The sequence below is a fragment of the Panthera leo genome, chromosome B3 (assembly GCF_018350215.1).
Source record: "Panthera leo isolate Ple1 chromosome B3, P.leo_Ple1_pat1.1, whole genome shotgun sequence".
NCBI lineage: Eukaryota > Metazoa > Chordata > Mammalia > Carnivora > Felidae > Panthera > Panthera leo.
Genome location: NC_056684.1, coordinates 98,624,880 through 98,643,302, shown reverse-complemented (window position 1 = coordinate 98,643,302; position 18,423 = coordinate 98,624,880). Strand labels below are relative to the sequence as shown.

General features: G+C 42.4%; 1 long non-coding RNA gene across 1 annotated transcript in view; it reads right to left on the bottom strand.

Annotated features, from left to right (window-relative positions):
* Window positions 1–12,767: 12,767 nt before the first annotated feature.
* LOC122222646 overlaps window positions 12,768–18,423 on the bottom strand; it is a 130,504-nt gene continuing 124,848 nt past the window's right edge. The window contains exons 3-4 of the long non-coding RNA XR_006203810.1: window positions 13,747–13,870; window positions 12,768–13,314 (exon numbers count right to left, since the gene is read on the bottom strand). This is a non-coding gene — a long non-coding RNA (uncharacterized LOC122222646). The remainder of the gene's footprint in view (window positions 13,315–13,746; window positions 13,871–18,423) is intronic.

Below are 18,423 nucleotides of genomic sequence, written 5' to 3'. Positions count from 1 at the left end.
AGTGATGATCAACACAAAAATCAGGATTATAATTTCTCAGAAGGGGGAAGAACATGCAAAGGACTTTATTTTCCATAAACCAGATGCATGATACCCTTATTTTATCTTATACACGTTTAATATACTATTTTATATCTTTCATTCCAAAACTACTTTCAGATATGATATACTCTTCAAAAAGTGAATTTATATTAGGTTATTTAAAAATTCATAAGCAATTGGGAGAAAGATTTAAAAGGGATTCAGAGAACCTTCTTGGCCCCCTAACCTATGGGCATGAGGAACAACTGCCTTGCCTGAGACAAGTGCCTCTGACTCTCCTGTTCTCCCACCTTTTTTAAAACTTGGGGTTCAAAATACTCTCCAATTCTCCTACTGCCATTTGCAGGCATTCTTTTTAAGACTATTGCGGCTCATTTACCCGAGCCTTTTTTTTTTTTTTTTTTTTTTTTTTGAGAGAGAGAGAGAGTGAGTGAGCAACCTGGGGAAAGGAGAAGAGGGAGAAAGAGAGGGAAGGAGACAGAAAGAGAGAGAGAGAGAGAGATCTCACCACCGTGAGATCATGACTTGAGCTGAATTCAAGTGTCGGACACTTAACCCATGGAACCACCCAGGCACCCCTACCCCAGCCTTTTTAAATGAACACAGTTTACCCATGCAAATTTGCCAAACACAAATGAAAGTGCCATTTGCTCTCAGCAGAATTTGCCAAGACCTCAACCAATTAATTTTCTGGTTACTGAAAGGCCCTCATTTTGGCCCAGTTCCGTGGCTCTTGCCATTGGCTCAGCTCATGTGATGGGTGACCTGAATGGGCCACGGTTTTCACCCTCACCTTGGGCACTACCCCCTACCCAAGCCCCAAGCCTGTTTTTCAACATCCATCCTCAAACGTTATGAGCCCAGTGATCTCCACAGACAAACACCCTTGAAAGAAAGGAGTCCAGCCCAATCGGGCGCCCACATCACCACCCCAAACACTGTGGGAAGGAGGTGAGAGAAGAGCAGCTGCTTCAAGTTCACTCTAGCAGAGTGACTTCATCTTAGGCTGAATCACATACCTCTGCTAGCCCTCCCTGCTCAAGCCCTGTTGACACTAGCAAGTTGAATACTACCACTGGCAGTTGCGAACAGTGGAAAAACTCTTCGGAGAAATGGATGACTGTTTTACTGTTGGCCTGAGCTTGGGGTAGGATGGGCATTCCAGAGAATTCATCCAAGACACCACCTGATCTGCTCCTTTGACTCTCAGAGTTCAAGATGTTCCTCACAGAGGGACCTTGCATTTTACAGACTACTGCCCAAGGAACTTGTTGCTACAACAAAAACTCCCAAACCATGGAAACTATTTGTAGTGGCCAAACCCAAAGCTCAACTATATACAAAGCCTAAAAATCAAGTTGCCTTAATCTTGCATTTTTGGCTCATTTTGCCTGGCCACATCCTAAAACCAAATGGGTTGAATTACTAGATGAAAAATAAATTCCATCCGTGGGAACTGTTGCTATTGTCACAGAAAACAAAGGGAAGGTGTTCTCCTGCCATGTTTTGGAAGAGGTGAAATCACCATTTTAAGATAAAATAAGACTTAAATTCCTGCCACATGCCAAAAAATAAAGTTAGTTGCCTAATTAGACTCCCTGTTAAAAGGTCTCTTATTATTTTAAATTCTGCTTTAAAATATCAAGTCCAGGGAAACCTTTCTAAAGAACAATGTGAAAATGTGGATTTAAAGTCTTTAAGATGTATATAATTTTACACAGTAGTTCCAATTCTGGGAAAGTGCCCCAAAGAATTAGCTGCATGGACAGTTAATGCTGCATTACTTTTAACAGTGAGGGCGGGGGGTGGGGGGGTGGGGGGTGGGGGCGGTGGACAAAAACAACAACAACAAAAAATCTTTAGATGCCCAACATAGGAAATTGGTTAAATAAATTACTGTATAGAAGTGCTCTTGAAAATCTAAATAGTCCCCTGGAATAACCATAACTCTCTATTCTTTACATAAACTTAATGTCTAATGCCCCAGCATGCTGAGTGCTCACAGCTGGCAGGCTCTTTTTAGTTAACCCACACACTTATAGTCCCACTAGGTGAGTCGTATGCTTACCAGGAATCCATTGTGTTTGTTCCCAAACATGTTTATGCTAATCGTTTTTATTGTAATTACGTAATTTAATTAAATAATATGTACACTGATGAAATGACAAAGAGATTCTTATTTCTCCAAACACTGGATGTTTTAAAGAGACTGGATAAAGTTGAGTTGCCAAAAAAACAACAACAACAACAACAACAACAACAAAACTCCACTGTTGCATTAGGTGATAGTGGACAACTGCAAAATATTAAGGGAGAAATTGTAATGATTCCAAGATCTTTTTTTCTGGATTGGTAAATATATTTGAGAAGCTACATTTCGCAAGCTCCTCATGGAAGCCTGGCATACACTCATGTCTGAGAACCACTGTGTGACCATGAATGAATGCTACCTCATCTCCTCTCAGGTATGACTCTTAAGTCGTTGAACTCAGTTCTGCTCCTGGTTCTGACTTTCATTTGTACCATGATCTTAGGCAGAACATTGAACCTCCCTGGACTTCAGGGTCCTCATCTATAACCCAGATGCGGTTGGAGAATACACCATCTAAAATCCCTCTGGTGTAAAATATTTCAATATCTATGTTGTGAGTGATCTTTTTTTTTTTAATCTGAAACATACCTAAAGGCATTTCAGGTTCATAGTGGGCTTTAATTGCGGACAGATCACTAAAAACCACGTGTGCAGTGCATAGCAGACTTCAACAATAACAGAGTTAACTTTGTTAACTCCAATATATGCAGAATTTCAGAGTTTCATTCAGTTCTTTGCACTAAAATGGCAGGTTCCTTCTGATTCAGCATATGTCCTTAAATCATTAGGACAAGAAAAGATTTGGAAATTTGCTACAAAAGGATACGAGTTGTAAGAATGACATTAGGGCTTTTCACTCCGGTTTTGGAAAACCACTTCCAAGGCGAGCCACCATTATGATCAGGATGAGGACTGGGGAGGGATTGTGTGATTTATTCTTCAGGTATTATGATTCTAGCACAATCTCAAAATTGTCAGGGAAAAAAATTGATACCCGGAGATGTAAATGACTGATCCAAGGTCAGCCCTCCAGTGGGGAGCAGAACACCAGCACCAGAAATCTGCCTTCCTGACTCCTTGTCCAAGGCCCTTCCTGTCATACCTCCAAAGGCCTAGTTCCAGGGCCACCAGACTTTTCCTAGAGACTCGGGGCCTTCCAGCATCAGAGAGGTACCACTTTAAAACTCCTGTTGTTCCCTGGGGGTAAACAACATGCAGAGTGGGACACATTAACATTTTCCTTCCTGTGGATGTAGAGAAGACTCTGTAACACTTCCCAGTCTAGGTCAATCTCCATGTCCCCGAGGCAACTACGCAGGGGAAAGGCTTGTTACATTAACCCCATCCAGTTACCTCTGTCCACATACAATGGTTTACACAGAAGGAAGTAGGACTCTGACCCTGCTGCAAAATACCAACTAAGGCTAATCACAACGGTGGTCCACCTGGGTGCACAGACTGTGTGCACGGGCCTGCAGAACCGGGGGCTGCAGGTGGGGATCCCCCCACTTGCCCTCCTGAGAGCAGTTAAACATTGCCCCTTATTAGTTGACTCTCTGAGCCTGGGCTCCTGCCCCATCTCCCTCCAGAGCTCCATGTATCCTGAAAAGGACAACCTTCCAGTCACTTGTTCAAAACTGAGCTCATCTTTCCTTCCTTGAGTCTGCTCCGGCTTCTGCGTTTCTTATTTCTATGAAAGGCGCCTCATCTTCCTTTCAGAGACATTTAAGACTGTAGAGACAGCTTTGAGGATCTCTTCTCCCGAAAGCAAGTATCCGTAGCAGCAGCAAGAGTGATGGATGACAGCAGGGACAACCACCCTCCTTGGTGGCTATCATCAGGGTCTGCTGTATGCACACACACGGTGACAGTGGCCTTACATACGTTACTCACAGCGGCGCCACAAGGCAGGCATTATGATCCCCATTTTTCCCCCAGGGAAGATAAAGAAGTCACCCAAGGACACACAGCTAGAGAGTGAGGGTGCCAGTACCAAACTCAGGTGGGTCCCAAAAGCCCAGTTTCCCACTCTGCTGCCATGCCTCCTGCTCTTCCTTCATTTGTCCCCACCATCCATCCCTACCTTCTCCCAGGCCACTGAGACACTTCCCAGCACCTAGCCCAGCTTCTGGTCCTTCTGTGTTTCAATCTTCCCTGCAAGTAGCAGCCAGTTATCTTTTTGAAAAACTGCTTTTGTGCGTTGCTTTCCTGCTCCAACCTCCTCCATAGCTCCCCATTTCCTCTCCTGGAAAGTACAAATTTCTTATGTGGGCATTAAAAGCCACAGTGTGGACCCAGGTGCCTTTCTAACCGTAATCGCACATTACTCTTTCTTTTATGTTTTTGTTTATTTATTTTTGAGAGAAACTGAGAGAATATGTACAGGGAGGGTCAGAGAGAGAGGGACACAGAGAATCCCAAGCAGACTGCACACTGTTAGCCCAGAGCCTGACATGGGGCTTGATCTCACGAACTGTGAGATCATGACCTGAGCCGAAATCAAGAGTTGGATGCTTAACTGACTGAGCCACCCAAACACCCTCACGCTACTTTTTTTTTTAATTAAAATATAGTTGACATGTTATATTAGTTTCAGGTGTACAATGTAGTGATTTAACCATTCTGTGCATTACTCTGTGCTCACAAAGGAAGTCTCCTTATCATTTGCCACCATACAAAGTTATTACAATATTATCATCTCTATTCCCTATGCTGTACTTTTCATCCCATAACTTATTTATTTTATAACCAGAAGTTTGTACCTCTTAAATCTCACAGTACTCTTGCCCATGTACCCAGAATTTCACTTTGGAGTCTCAGGATCTGCACCAGACTCTTGTGACATCAGGCCACTTCTCTCTGTCCCCTTCCCTACACCACGTCTCCACGTGAAGCCCTTTCCTTCTAGACAACATGGCTAATGGGCCACCTTCTTCAGGCAGTCTTCCTCAGCTTCCCACCAGCAGCAATTTCTTCCTCTGCTGACCTCCATCAGCTTTTATTTGAATACCTCTATTGTCTTTCACCCCGTGGAACTTTAGGCCATAACAGCATGAGGCACAGACGAAGTTTTCTGGAGTTGTTTGTTTGTTTGTGAGAGTGCGTATGTGCACCTGCACAAGTGGGGCAAGAACAAAGGGAGAGGGAGAGAGAGAATCTTAAACAGGCTCTGCGCTCAGCATGGAGCTACATCTCATGACCCTGAGATCAATGCCTGAGCCAAAATCAAGAGTCAGAGGCTTAACTGACTGAGCTACCCAGGCATCCCTGAGTTTTCTGCTTTAACTCTAAGGAGCTTCATTCAGTCCCTACCTGTAGACAGCACCGTCTTAGTACCCTGACTCTACCACCTACCAGCTGTGTGACCTCAGGCAGGTTACTCAACCTTTCTGTGCCTGTTACTTCATCTCTAAAACGAAATGATAATTCCATCACGTCTCCTAAATTCTACGGGAATTAAATGATCTCATAGAATTAAGTGAGTTAATAAATGTAAGATTGTTAGAAGAGTGCCTGGCACACAGTGAGCATTCACTAAATGATAGTTGTTATTAGTCATATATGTACCAGCACTGATAAAATACAGACATCTGTTTTATGTGTTTTATATAAGCTGGCTTCAGCAAATGACTAAGTTCTGGTTACTAATTAACATGAAAAAATAGATAAATAAGAAAATAGCTTATTCATTTATATCCTAAGTCTATAATGTCATTTTTATTTTACTTAAATAAAGTACTTACTAGCTATCTCACTATTACCTGAAACTAGCATAAAATTGCAAACCCTCGTAAAATCTGTTCAAATTACTAATGGTCTATAATCAAGAAATAATTGCTAACAAAGCAATGTTCCCTGAAAAAACAGATTTAATTTTTTTTTTACTTTCTTCTTCCTCTGTATTTTGCCTTATGCAATAAAACTTCTCAATTCTACCTGAATTGATTCAACAATTTCACTAATAATGATAAGAGCTGGGCTAAAGTTTCTCTTGGGAGAATCAATCAATATAATTCTGGAATAAAAATTCTATGAAAACAGTTCTCTCAGGTAGATAAATGCTTTGGGAGCATCTACCTAGGTATCGATAACTCCACTGACCTTGAAACATGGTGGGCACTGTTATGGCTATCATGGGAGCATTATTTCAAATGGTTCATCAGGATCAATTCAAGGAGAAACAACACGTTACACCCTAACTCTGGTAACTGCAGGCCCTCAAAAATAATAAAGTCATATTTTGGAAACAGTATTCTAATGATCAGATATAGTTCTAACTCAGACTAGTACCTCAACTTTAATCTAGATTAATGAGATTTCACTAGACATAGATACCTATACTAAAAGATGTAGTACATTCAGATGGGGGCTAATGTCTGCTACAGAGGAAAGTAGTAGATTGAGCATGTATTGAACACTTTCTATTTTCTGGTGACTGTGAGGGATGAAAGATTAAATAATACCTCAAAGCGACAGCCCGACACACTAGTGTGGGAAATGTGCAGAGATAGTTTGATATTAGTACAAAGCAGAAGGGAGCTATGCAGTGATGTCTGAGGAAGGTAGAAGAGGGAGTGGTTAATTCTGACTCAGGGAATGAAGGAAGGGTAAGGTTTCCAAGAGCAGAGCTGGGGCCAGGGCATCAGCAGACAAGAGCACATGAGCAATGGTAGACACATAGGAAAGGGTTTGCCCAGGGAGCAGTGAGAAGTTTGCAGTGAGTTGAAGGTGTGCCTGTCTGGGGTGAGGACAAGCAAATGTGTGGGAAACAGAACTTGAGAATGGGGCTACGGCCAGGTCCTAGAGGTACTTAGTGACCATTTCAGGGAGCTGGGGTTTTATTCAGTAAGCACTGGGGATCCATGGACATTTTATGAGCCAAGGAGTGAGCACACCTAGGTTTGAGGCATTCTCTTAGGCGGCAGTGGGTAGGATGGTTTAGAGTTAGGAAAACCTAGGGACAAGTGAGAAGGTTATGAGGTTCATTGTCCCTGATTGGGAGTTTTATTCCCAATCTTCCAGTTTACTTGCTGTCTTCAGAGAGAATTATTAGCCACTTTAACAAAAAATTTTTTAACATTTATCTTTGAGAAAGAGAGCATGAGCAGGCTAGGGGCAGAGAGAGAGGGAGACACAGAATCTGAAACAGGCTCTAGACTCCGAGCTGTCAGCCAAGAGCCTGACGTGGGGCTCGAACTCACAAACTGTGAGATCATGATGTTAGCCAAAGTTGGACACTCAACCAACTGAGCCAGCCAGATGCCTCCAGATGCAACTTTTTGAAACTAGAAAAGAATTAGCTAGATTTACCATTATTTCTTTGTTCCAAAAGACTGGTTATCAGAGATTTTTTTAAGTGCCCTTTTCATAATCTAAGAACATCTAGTGAGTAGTTACACATGCAAAAAATATATACAATTTGCTGAATTTATAAATATTGGCCATTTTAATTGATACTTTTTGGTACATCTATGTATCTTTGATATAGAGATGATGAGACAATGTTCTTTGAGAAATTGTCTATTAATGCATATCTATCACTCTTGAGTAAGGTGCTAAAAGCATTCCACCAGGAATGGAATGAAAGAAAATTAGTTCTGCTTTGCCTATGGACCGTAACTCCTACCTCGGGGCAATGTGCACTGAAATGAACACCCGCTTCTGCCAGCAGACATGAGAAGGGATCATGGGTGGAGGAGCCCAGTTAGATTGACTGTTCTTATCTCAGGATGGCCTCGATAATTTAAACACAAGTACCAACATCTCTATGTCATGAGCAAAGAAACAGACCAAAGATTTAAAATTACTAGTTTCAGGGGCATCGGGGTGGCTCAGTTGGTTAAGCGTCTGACTTCGGCTCAGGTCATGATCTCACAGTTGGTGAGTTCAAGCCCCGTGTCAGGCTCTGTGCTGACAGCTCAGAGCCTGGAGCCTGCTTCAGATTCTGTGTCACCATCTCTGCCCCTTCCCTGCTCATGCTCTGTCTCTCTCTCTCTCTCTCTCTCTCAAAAAATAAATAAATATCAAAAATTTTTTAATAAAATAAAAATACTAGTTTCAAGAAAAGCACCTAATCAGTTCTAAATCTGAAAGAAAATCCTTATCTTTGGAACTCTTTTTTGTATGTCTGCAGTACATATACAGCGACTTTCTCCTAAGGTCATTTGCTTCTTTTTATCCTAGAAAAAAACTTTCCATGCCCAAATGCTTCTAAACTTTCTCCCAGGACTTCACACTTTTAAATATATCAAAGATAACCAATTTGCTAGCAAAGCAAGTCACAAAGTACAACAACACGCTTATGTCCTTAATTTTGAAGAAAGGTAAAAAACAGATTACTACGTAAAAGTTATTTTCCTTCCCCCACAAATCATCATTGCATACAACATATACTTTGCACATATTTCAAAATTGCTGAAAACTTCACATCTCTTGTCTCAACTCTAGGTCTGAACCTGCCTATGATACTGTGGGGTCAGAGGGAGGCATCTGAACCACCTTGTTGATCTTAATACTTAACCTCCCCACCTACGGCACAAGCCACAGACCCCTTTAAAAATGGGACTTGTGGCTGTGCTTTGTGATGGGGGAACTCTCTGCAGAGTGTGTGCACACCATCCTTTGCTTGAAACTCTTTATTTTTGCCTTAGTTTCTTTCTTCAGGTCATATGCCCAAAGAGAATCACCCAAATTTTTTGGGTTGACAACTCATCAGGCAGGCCGCCTATGTTCCAACCTCCCGTTGCAGATAAGATATTATCTCTCAGATTCTTCTCTTCTCCTCACTGACCAAACCAAGGGCCAGCTCTTCTCCCGTCCAGCCCCTTCTAGAAGGGGATCCATGGAGGGTGAGTTACAAACAGTCACAGCAAGAGATGAATCCCCTGAACTCTACACATGATGCGGCTTAACACTTAGCCTTAACTACATGAACACCTGACACCCACTTGAGCACAACTGTAATTGGAAAATTGGATTTGCATACAAAAAAGGAGGTTGTTGGAGCTAACCCATTAGTAAGACCCTTGTAGCTTGCCAAGCTACATGTTAGTGTCTGACTTGTCACATTGGCTAGCTGACTAAATCGGCTGGCAGATTCCCCAAATGTAAGATTCTCATGACTCACCTGAACTTTTAAAGTTCAGAAAACTGGCCCTTCTACCTGGAAAGTTTTCTGAGGATCAGGATGTTAATTTGTGAGCCTGAGCACTGCCTTGCCTCTGGATGGATCTGTGTGCTGTCCGCGGAGACAGCTCAGCGCAGATGGTGGCTCCTGAATCATTAACTTCGGGCAGCTGTGTTCAGCAGCCACCGAACTCTCTGGCAATGCACGCGCCACAAGCCCACGGATTATAACGATAAATAGTACAAGACCTCTCACGGTTGTAGGCCATGGAACACATGTTTAACTTCTTCAGGAAAAAAAAAAAAAAGAAATTTGACAAACACCTCATTTCCTGCTATATAACCAGATGGTTATGAATCATGTGAAAATCCCTTCCACCTCCATGAGCAAACATTTCGTGTTATTTACAAACTAATAGCACATTGGTGAGTGCATAAATGTGTAAGAAATTTCTAGGCCATGGAACATATTTCTCAAGTATGTGGAAAAATATATTACATTCAAATCTTTATCTTCCCAGGTGTTCCGAATAATGTTTATTAAACAGTTATTGATGACCCAACAAAGATTACTGAGGGTATTCAAGTGCTAGACAAATCAGTGTTCCAGAGAAAAGATGTTCCATGAAGCAGGAACTAAACTTCTGCACTGTGGTTTCACCTTCCTTTTTACAAACAATAAACATGGTGGGGGCATCTGGGTGGTTCAGTCAGGTAAGCATCCTACCCTTGACCTTGGCTCAGGTCATGATCTCACCGTTCGAGGGTTCGAGCCTCATGCAGAGCCTACTTGAGATTCTCTCTCTCTCCTCTTCCCACCCCTCTCAGAATAAGTAAACTTGAAATAAATAAAACTAAAAACAATAAACATTTTTGTTATAGCTTTGAAAAGAGAAGCTGAATGCTTTTTTGAAAGAGAGAAAGAGAAAGGAAGATAGGGAGAGAGGTGGGAGAAAGAGATGTGAAGAATTAGATGATTCTTTCTAGCCAAGGTGCCTGAGAGCTATGAACAAAACTAGGCAATGCTGGAACTTTCTGCACCACATCTGCCTCTCTCAGGAGCAGAGAGCAGGCCCTCAGGCTCCTTGCCTCTGAGGGAAAGTGTCACCCTTCGGCACAACGTGGCACAGAACAGTTCTGGCGTTGTCCTCTTTGGCCTCCTGACAAGAATGTTGGCTCACAGATCCTCAGTTATCCTAAGTCCATCTGGTATGTTCTGAGGACCAAAAACAAATGTGAGAGACTCCCACCCCCACCCCCCCCCGCCTTGCGTCCACCCTCTCTCACAGGCTCTGACCCGCTTTCACAGGCACTTGGGGTGAAGCCCAGACTTGTCCCAAGGAGGGAGACACCAAGCACACAGCACAGAGACTGGCACTTCTGCCCCCTCACCCCGCCGGAGAGGCAGAATGAATCAGCCCCTGCAGTCGCTGACAAACAGGGCTGGAACACTGCTGGGCCTCACAGATCCCGCAGCTTGGCCAACAGCCGCGCACTGTTTGGTTGTTTCTTAGTCGACACAGAGCTCTAAGGGAACTGAGATGTGATTTTACAGAAGGAAGAAGCCCAGAAAGGTCAGGCAATTCACGCCACTCACACACCGAGTTACAGAAGAGCTGGGATTAGATACCCAGGACGGAGGGTTCATTTTTAATGTTTTGCCATCACACGGACTGGTTTAAATTAGGAGTAATAACCTTAACCCAGCTACTCTTCGAGGAAAAATACAGCCAGGGGGTTGCGGGTGTTGTGATGGGGAAAGGAAGCATCAGTCACCACTTTATGTCATAAACGGACACCCTTCTGACACAGGTATGACACGTCCAATAAAATACCATGGCACCTGCACCAGCTGGCTTGACCTGAACAACAGGTTCAGATGCCAAGGCACTGGGGAAGGGGGAGGGCACAGGAAGAGGAGGGAAGGGGAGACGTTGCTAGTCTTTCTCAGGGCAGGAGCTTGGCACCTCAGTTTTTTTTGAACAATAGAGCCACTGTGTAAGCCCCACATCACCCAGGGAAGGAGAAACCCAGGAGGCCCCACACTTTGAAACCTGCAATGCTCCTTTCTCATTTCCTCATTGACTCATGATTTTGGGGGTTCCAGGTGGGCAGCTCTTGGAGTCCAGTTATGTTAACTGTCCACACATCCCATCCTTGATTTTCCTTCATTGCAGCACGCAGCCAGAGTGCAAGTGGAAGCTCTCTGGGTCTGGATTTTATGACAAAAGAGGATTTATAAACAGAACTCAAGGGCCTTCCTAAGAAGGAAGAACTGGCTTCTCTTCAGTCAGGAGCCAGGGGATTATTTGCACGCCAAGCAAATAGCTCTCAAGCTAACAGTAAATGACTCTGGGGATGTGTCATTCATTGACCCTGGGAATTCACCCGAGACACCTCTGGAATTTGAAAATTGCTGTTAAGGACATTAAATTGTGAGGGTTACAGATTCTTCCAGAAGGGATGATCATTAGAAATGTACGGTGTCAACTGAGGTTCTGATGAACAAGCACTACAAGTTTTAATTGTTTTTCTCATAATCCAAGTCCCTTTAAATGATCTGAGAATTCACACACGCAAGCTAATTGTAAGGCAGGATTGGCCAACATTATGGGAAGTGGAGTTAAAACCTGTGTTCTTCCCACCTCCCCTTAAAAACAGAGTGCATACTGCATTGGTCTAGTGCTTGAAACACACACCATAGGTTATTACTTTGGCTTAAGCATTTATAGATCTAAGAGACTTCCTTCAAAATGAAAATACCCTGGGAAGTGACAGCACATCAGGCTGTTACGGGCTGAATTGTGTCCTCCCCCAAATTCATAACACCCAATATTTCAGAGTATGACTGTACTTGGAGACTGGGTCTTTCAAGAGGTAATTCAGTTAAAATGAGGCCATTAGGGTGGGTCCTAATCCAATATGGTTGGTGTCGCTATAAGAGTAAATTAAGACATAGACATGTAGAGAGGGAAAACCAGGTAAAGATACTGAAGAAAGTGAAAATCCATCAGCCAAAATGAGAGGCCTCAGAATAAAGCAACTCTGCTGACACCCCGATCTTGGACCTCTAGCCTCCGGGACTCTGAGAAAATAAATTTCTGTTATTTGAGCCTCACAGTTTGTGGTACTTTGTTATGGTGGTTCTAGAAGACTAATACACAGGCTATTTACACTCAACTTGATAGTAAAAACACAAAAAACAAAAAACAAAACAAAACAAAAAAACAAAAGCAAGCTCTGTAAGGAACACAGACCATGAACCAATCAAGCCCCTTACAGGGATGTGGGGCACAGTGTTTAAGGGCATGAACTTTGGAATCAGCACCAGCTATGGAAACCTAGGTAAGATACTTAGCTTCTCTAAACTTCAGCTGGCTCATCCATGCTGTGGGGACGTGGGGATTATAATTGGACCAACCTTATGAAGTTGTTGGGAGTAAATGAAATGCATGGCAAGTGCACAGTGCCTTCAACATAGTGAGCTCTCCATATGCTGCAGTCATGATAATGGTGACAGGGGCCAGGAGACGAGGTCTCTGAGAATGGAACTGGGTGGAAGATGGAATGGGAAGCTGACAGAACAGCGGTGCACTGAAGACTCTAGAGCCCTGGATTTTAGCTCCAGCCCTGTAGCTGATTAGATAACTTTGAAAAACCACTTTGCCACTCTGATCCTTGGTTTCCTCCTCTATACAATAAGAGAGCTGGACTATACACAAAAGGGAACAGGGAACTGAAAACCACCTTAATGTTTTCTCAAAGTGGTCCAGGAAAGAAGAGGTTCTTTGCCTTCCTTCCCACAGATGTCAATTATAGATCAACTTCAGAGTCAGGCAGGGGACGTAAGCATAAGTTTCTACTCTTGTTTCTATTCTACCAAATTCCCATCTCTGTAGTACGTACCATGATTGGCGAGAGGAGCATTTTCCTAGGTCACCTTTAGCAGCGATCTCAAGACTGTGAATCTTCGTTTGACTCTCCCTTCTAAACTTCCCTACATCCAGGAAACTTGAGATTTCCACATCCCAGGGTGACATTCCATTCACTGGGTCCTAGGAAAGCAGAAGAGCATGGAGGGGTCAGACCTTATGCTACTGTGAAGGGATACCCAGAAATTTATCCTGGCAATGAATTGTCTGCCAACGTCAGAACTTAAGAGCCTTAATCACAAAAATGATTGCATTTATTAGACGGTAATTGACGAAGCTTTGAACAAGGGCGTGCATTTATTCAAGCAATCAGTGCTTGCTCTGTGCCTACTCACTGCCAACATACTGTGCTAAGTGGACGCAGGGAGAAATAAGATATGGCTCCTTCATCGAAGGAAATTCACAGGGTCATATTGTAAAAAAGGAATCCCTCATGTTTTCATGCTCTTTCTATCAAATGAGCCATGACATGCTGCTGCCAAATATTGATATAAGCCATCATGAAAATAATTAAACTTTCTCACCTCCCAGGGCCATCCATTTGTCATTTCTCACCTGTTCACAAGAGGCATAGAGCATTTTTCCAGATTCCAGGACTCAGACTCATTGCTAATAACAGGACACTTCTCAAGACTGGGAAGTCAGAACGATCCAGGTCTCTTGCTGACTATGAGCAGACCTATGAATCAACAGAAAGATGTGTGCCCTTCAGGTATCTCTGGTTACAACAAGTACTTGAAATCTGACTCTGCTGTAATCTGGCACCCACGCTGGGCCCATTCCTAGAAGTAATAGGACTAGAACACATCAAAATGAGGGAATTAACAGGCAAATCCCTACAGAGTGGATATTGGGCATGAAAGTAAAGAGTAGTAGTTATAAAATGAGAACATGGTTTTCTAATTATAGAGTCCATGAGTCCTCTATGCATGTGGATGGACTCTAAGGTGTGCTTCGCATGCCTTGATTACCAAAGGAAGAAGGGAGACTGAACACACTCAAAAGTTCCACCCTAGTCTTTAAACACAGTTTGAATGGAGAGTAGAAGAGATAAGTTCTATTTTACAAGGTAAAGTTTAAAGATTATATGGATGACCTTCTTTGCCACTTGTTCTATGGGCATAAAAAACCTCATATCTCAGGGGTTCCTGGGTGGCTCAGTTGGTTAAGTGTCCAACTTTTGATCTCGGCTCAGGTCATGATCTCATGGTTCATGGGTTCCAGCCCCACATTGGGCTCTGCACTGACAGTACAGGGCCTGCTTGGGATTCTCCCCCTCCTTCTCTCTCTCTACGTAGCTCTCCTCTGCTCTCTCTCTCTCTCAATAAACAAACAAACAAACTTAAAAAAAAAAACACCTCATCTCTCAGAAGGAGAATAATGCAAGGCTTAACATGATAGAGAGCAAGAGAGGGCCAGAGCAAGAAAAGAAGGAGGTAAAGGAAGGGGAGGAAGGGGAGAGATAAAGGAAACACAATATAAAATGCAGCATTTGTCAAGCTCTGTCAGTAAACTGACTTGCGTGGTTATAGATGAACTGGCTTGACAATAAAGACCCTATAACATAGAACTTCTTTTAAGATTCTTCAAATAATAGGAATCCTAGATCTAGCTCCCTGGTGAATGGACTGCTCCAAGAAGGATGCATGATCAAAAACTTTCTGCAGCCAGAAACCACTCAAAGCTGCCTCACAAATCCTACTTGTATATTGAGTTGTAAAGAATATGCTTTACTTTAAATTCTTGATGATACAGATCCATTTAAATGATTACATGCATGAAAAGATTCATGAGATATGGCTTTAAAATATATTTTTAGATTAAAGGTTTTCTGAAGCTAGACGGTTTCGATCTTGCAAGTAGATTTCTTTTTTTCTTAAGTTTACTTATTTATTTTGAGAGAGAACAAGAGAGCTGGGGAGGGGCAGAGAGAGAGGGAGAGAGAGAGAGAATCCCAAGCAGGCTCCATGCTGTCAGCGCAGAGCCCGACATGGAGCTCGAACTCATGAACCATGAGATCTTGACCTGAGCCAAAATCCAGAGTCAGATGCTTAACCCACTGAGCCACCCAGGTGCCCCTGCAAGTAGATTTCTTATCAGAAAACAAAACCAGAATGTATCTCAAAAAGTGTGTCTGTAGAAAAGTTAAAATGGTCCTTTCTGCTTTGCAGGTAAAAGAATATACTCAATTGGTGGAAGTAAATTGCAGTTTTTAAGGAAAGAACAATAGCTAATACTAACAGGTGATGTTTACTGAGCATTTACCATGCACATTTGTTCTTCCCAACAACTCATGAGGCAGGGATTACCATTTTCCCTACTTTACACATGGAGGCAATTGAGATTTAGTGATATAAACACCCTAACCAAGGTCACGAGATTAATAGGTGATGAAAGAAATCTAAGAACCTGAGCAGTCTGTCCCCAGCACCCATTCTTGCAAGTATTGCATTGTACTGTCTCCCTACAAGGAAAACGTCTTAATCTTCCATTGTGTCCTCAAATGACCGGTGAGTCCTCTGCTTCGGAGTAAATGAAGTATTTATAGAGCAATAAACTCTCTTCCACTTGTTTCTACCTCTCCAGGATTTCCAGCGCTTGTCCTCTGGTCAGCTGCTCAGCATAAGAGGAAATTGGAACGTACCACCCGTTTTATTTTCTAACTGCAGCCAAGAGCTGTCTCACCCTGCAAGCCTCTGTCCCAGCTGCTAAAACCCACCTACTCTCTCACACACCAAGGGGTGTGCAGAATCTGGAGAGACATCACAAACCTCCTGAGTACTGAAGAGGCAAGGAGGTGCCTGGAAACATTCCACAGGGAAATCTGGGTCATGGGAGCTTTTAAGAGACACACTGCCCACTGAAGAAAGGGAAATGCAGAGCTTTCCAACCTCAGGCAATATATGTGTAGAAAAATTATCTCTTAAGGATGAATGCAGCACATGTAAGATCTCAATTCTTCTGTCATCTCTGTCAGTCACTGTCTTTGAAAATGGGCTAACGACCCACTTGCTCATTCTCTTGGCCAGCCGCCTTTGGGTCATTTGTCAACATTTGGTACTGTATAAGGGATGAGAAAGTAAGTCAGACTTCAAGCTATCAGAGGTTATGGCATCTTGGTAAACAACTGAAGTGGAAGGAGAATAAATAAGTTCCATCAGAGCAGGAACTTTGTCCTGTTGACTGGTGTTCCATGAATGTATGTCAATAAGGATGGTGGGGAGAGGAGAAGGAGGAGGGAGGAAACTTTTGCCACCTCTAGAAAAGCACCATTTGCTGCTCACCTGAGCCTCAGGCTCCCCCTGTTCTCGAGATCTAATTATGTCTTAGGTGGAAGCGATATACGTTTGTCTAGCATAAGTGTAGCCCTGAGTCAGTTTGCTGCCAATTTCTGTTGATTATGTACCTGAGGTCAGGAATGAGAGTGATTGTATATTTCAGTTATCTATTGCTACATAGAAACCATCCCAAAATGTAGAAGCTTACGACAGTGGCAATCATTTATTTGCTCACAATTCTGTCATTTGATCAGGATCCAGTGGGGACAGTTTGTCTCTACTCCATATGATGTCAGCTGGGGCAGCTCAACTGGGGCTGGATGGCCCACTTCCAAGATGGCTCACTCACAAGGCTGGCAAGTTAGTGCTGGCTGTGAACTGGGATCCCAACGAGGACTGTTGGCCAGGGCCCCAGTCCTTTGCTCTCTAGGCCTGTCCACATGGCTGCTTGGGCTTTTTCATAATATGGCAGGTGGGTTCCAAGAGCAAATAGTCCAAGAAAACAAGCCCCAAGATCAAAGCACTTCTCAGGCTCTCACTTGTATCATAGTTGCTAATGTTCCACTGGCCAAAGTTCCATGACCAAGTCCAGAGTCAATGTAAGAGGGAACTATACAAGGGTGTGAACCAAGAGTCAAGGTTCATTGTTGCCACCAAGGTAACGGTTTACCACAGAGTATGATCATTTTTGTTTCCATTAGCAGAGAAAAGTTGAACGTTGATGTTGTTCACCCACTTACACATTTTTTATTAGCTAGAAACGTAAACGTTTATTTATTTTGAGATAGACCTAGAGAAAAAGCAGGGGCAGGGCACAGAAAGAGGGAAAGAGAATCCCAAGCAGGCTCCATGCTGTCAGCGCAGAGCTTGACATGGGGCTCGATCCCACAAAGAACCACAAGATCATAACCTGGGCTGAAATCAAGAGTCCAACACTTAACTGAATGAGCCAACCAGGCACCCTTTAGATAGAAACTTAATACCAGTGTTTTCCAAGTTCCCAATTGGCTTAGGAAAATTGTCAGAGAAGAATAAAACTTCACGAGAGAAAAAAATGTCATGGGTATATAAAATCAGGAAAATAGAAGTTCTTACTTTAAAAAATAAACTATCCTGGAACCACAGGAAAGGAAGGGGTACACATGTGATTGGGGGGGACGATTATGAAAACCATGGTATATTGGTTAGCAAAAAATATATATGACATAAAGCACACACACAAATCTCATAAGGAGTAGAAATGTCACAAGTTAATAAAGATTCATGAAGAAATAATAAAAGGTATCTCAGGTAAAGTCAGAGAAACAAAAGCAAGAAAACAGTTCAATTTTGTAAGCAACATTTCAACTGGAATTTTTAAAGGGTTGTTAATTTGATGGATATTTTATGTTTTTATCAATGATGGGATTGTTAAAATGGTGAGATGACTAGTATTTTAAAGGACTAGATTAGAATTCAAATTAATTGAACAAATAGAAGCAGTGAATAAAGATGTAAGAGTACTTACATCTCTGTTAGCTAACATTAACATTTTTTGAGCTGTTACTATGTTCTAAGCTTGCATTAAAAACTCTATAATCATTTATTGTCACATAAAAAACTTAAGCCACAGAGTTTTAGTCATTTTTTCCAGGTCACATAGTTGGTTAGTGTGGGAGACAGAATCTTAGCCTGATGTCTGCTTAATCAATTGGTTAGATAACACATCTCTGTAAATGGAAATATTTTTCGTCAATGAAATAGAAATCAAAAATGGAAAATATATTCCCATAGAGGAAAAAAAAAGCACTGACCAAAAATGCAATAAACCGTAACTTAAGAGAATTTTGAAAACTCATCTAATCCCCAAACTGAATTGAAAGAAATTTTTAATGAAATGGTATTAGCTCTCAAAATAATTAACCAAATCACATACTGAATGTTTAAATATCAAATTATGAACATGTTTCCCTGT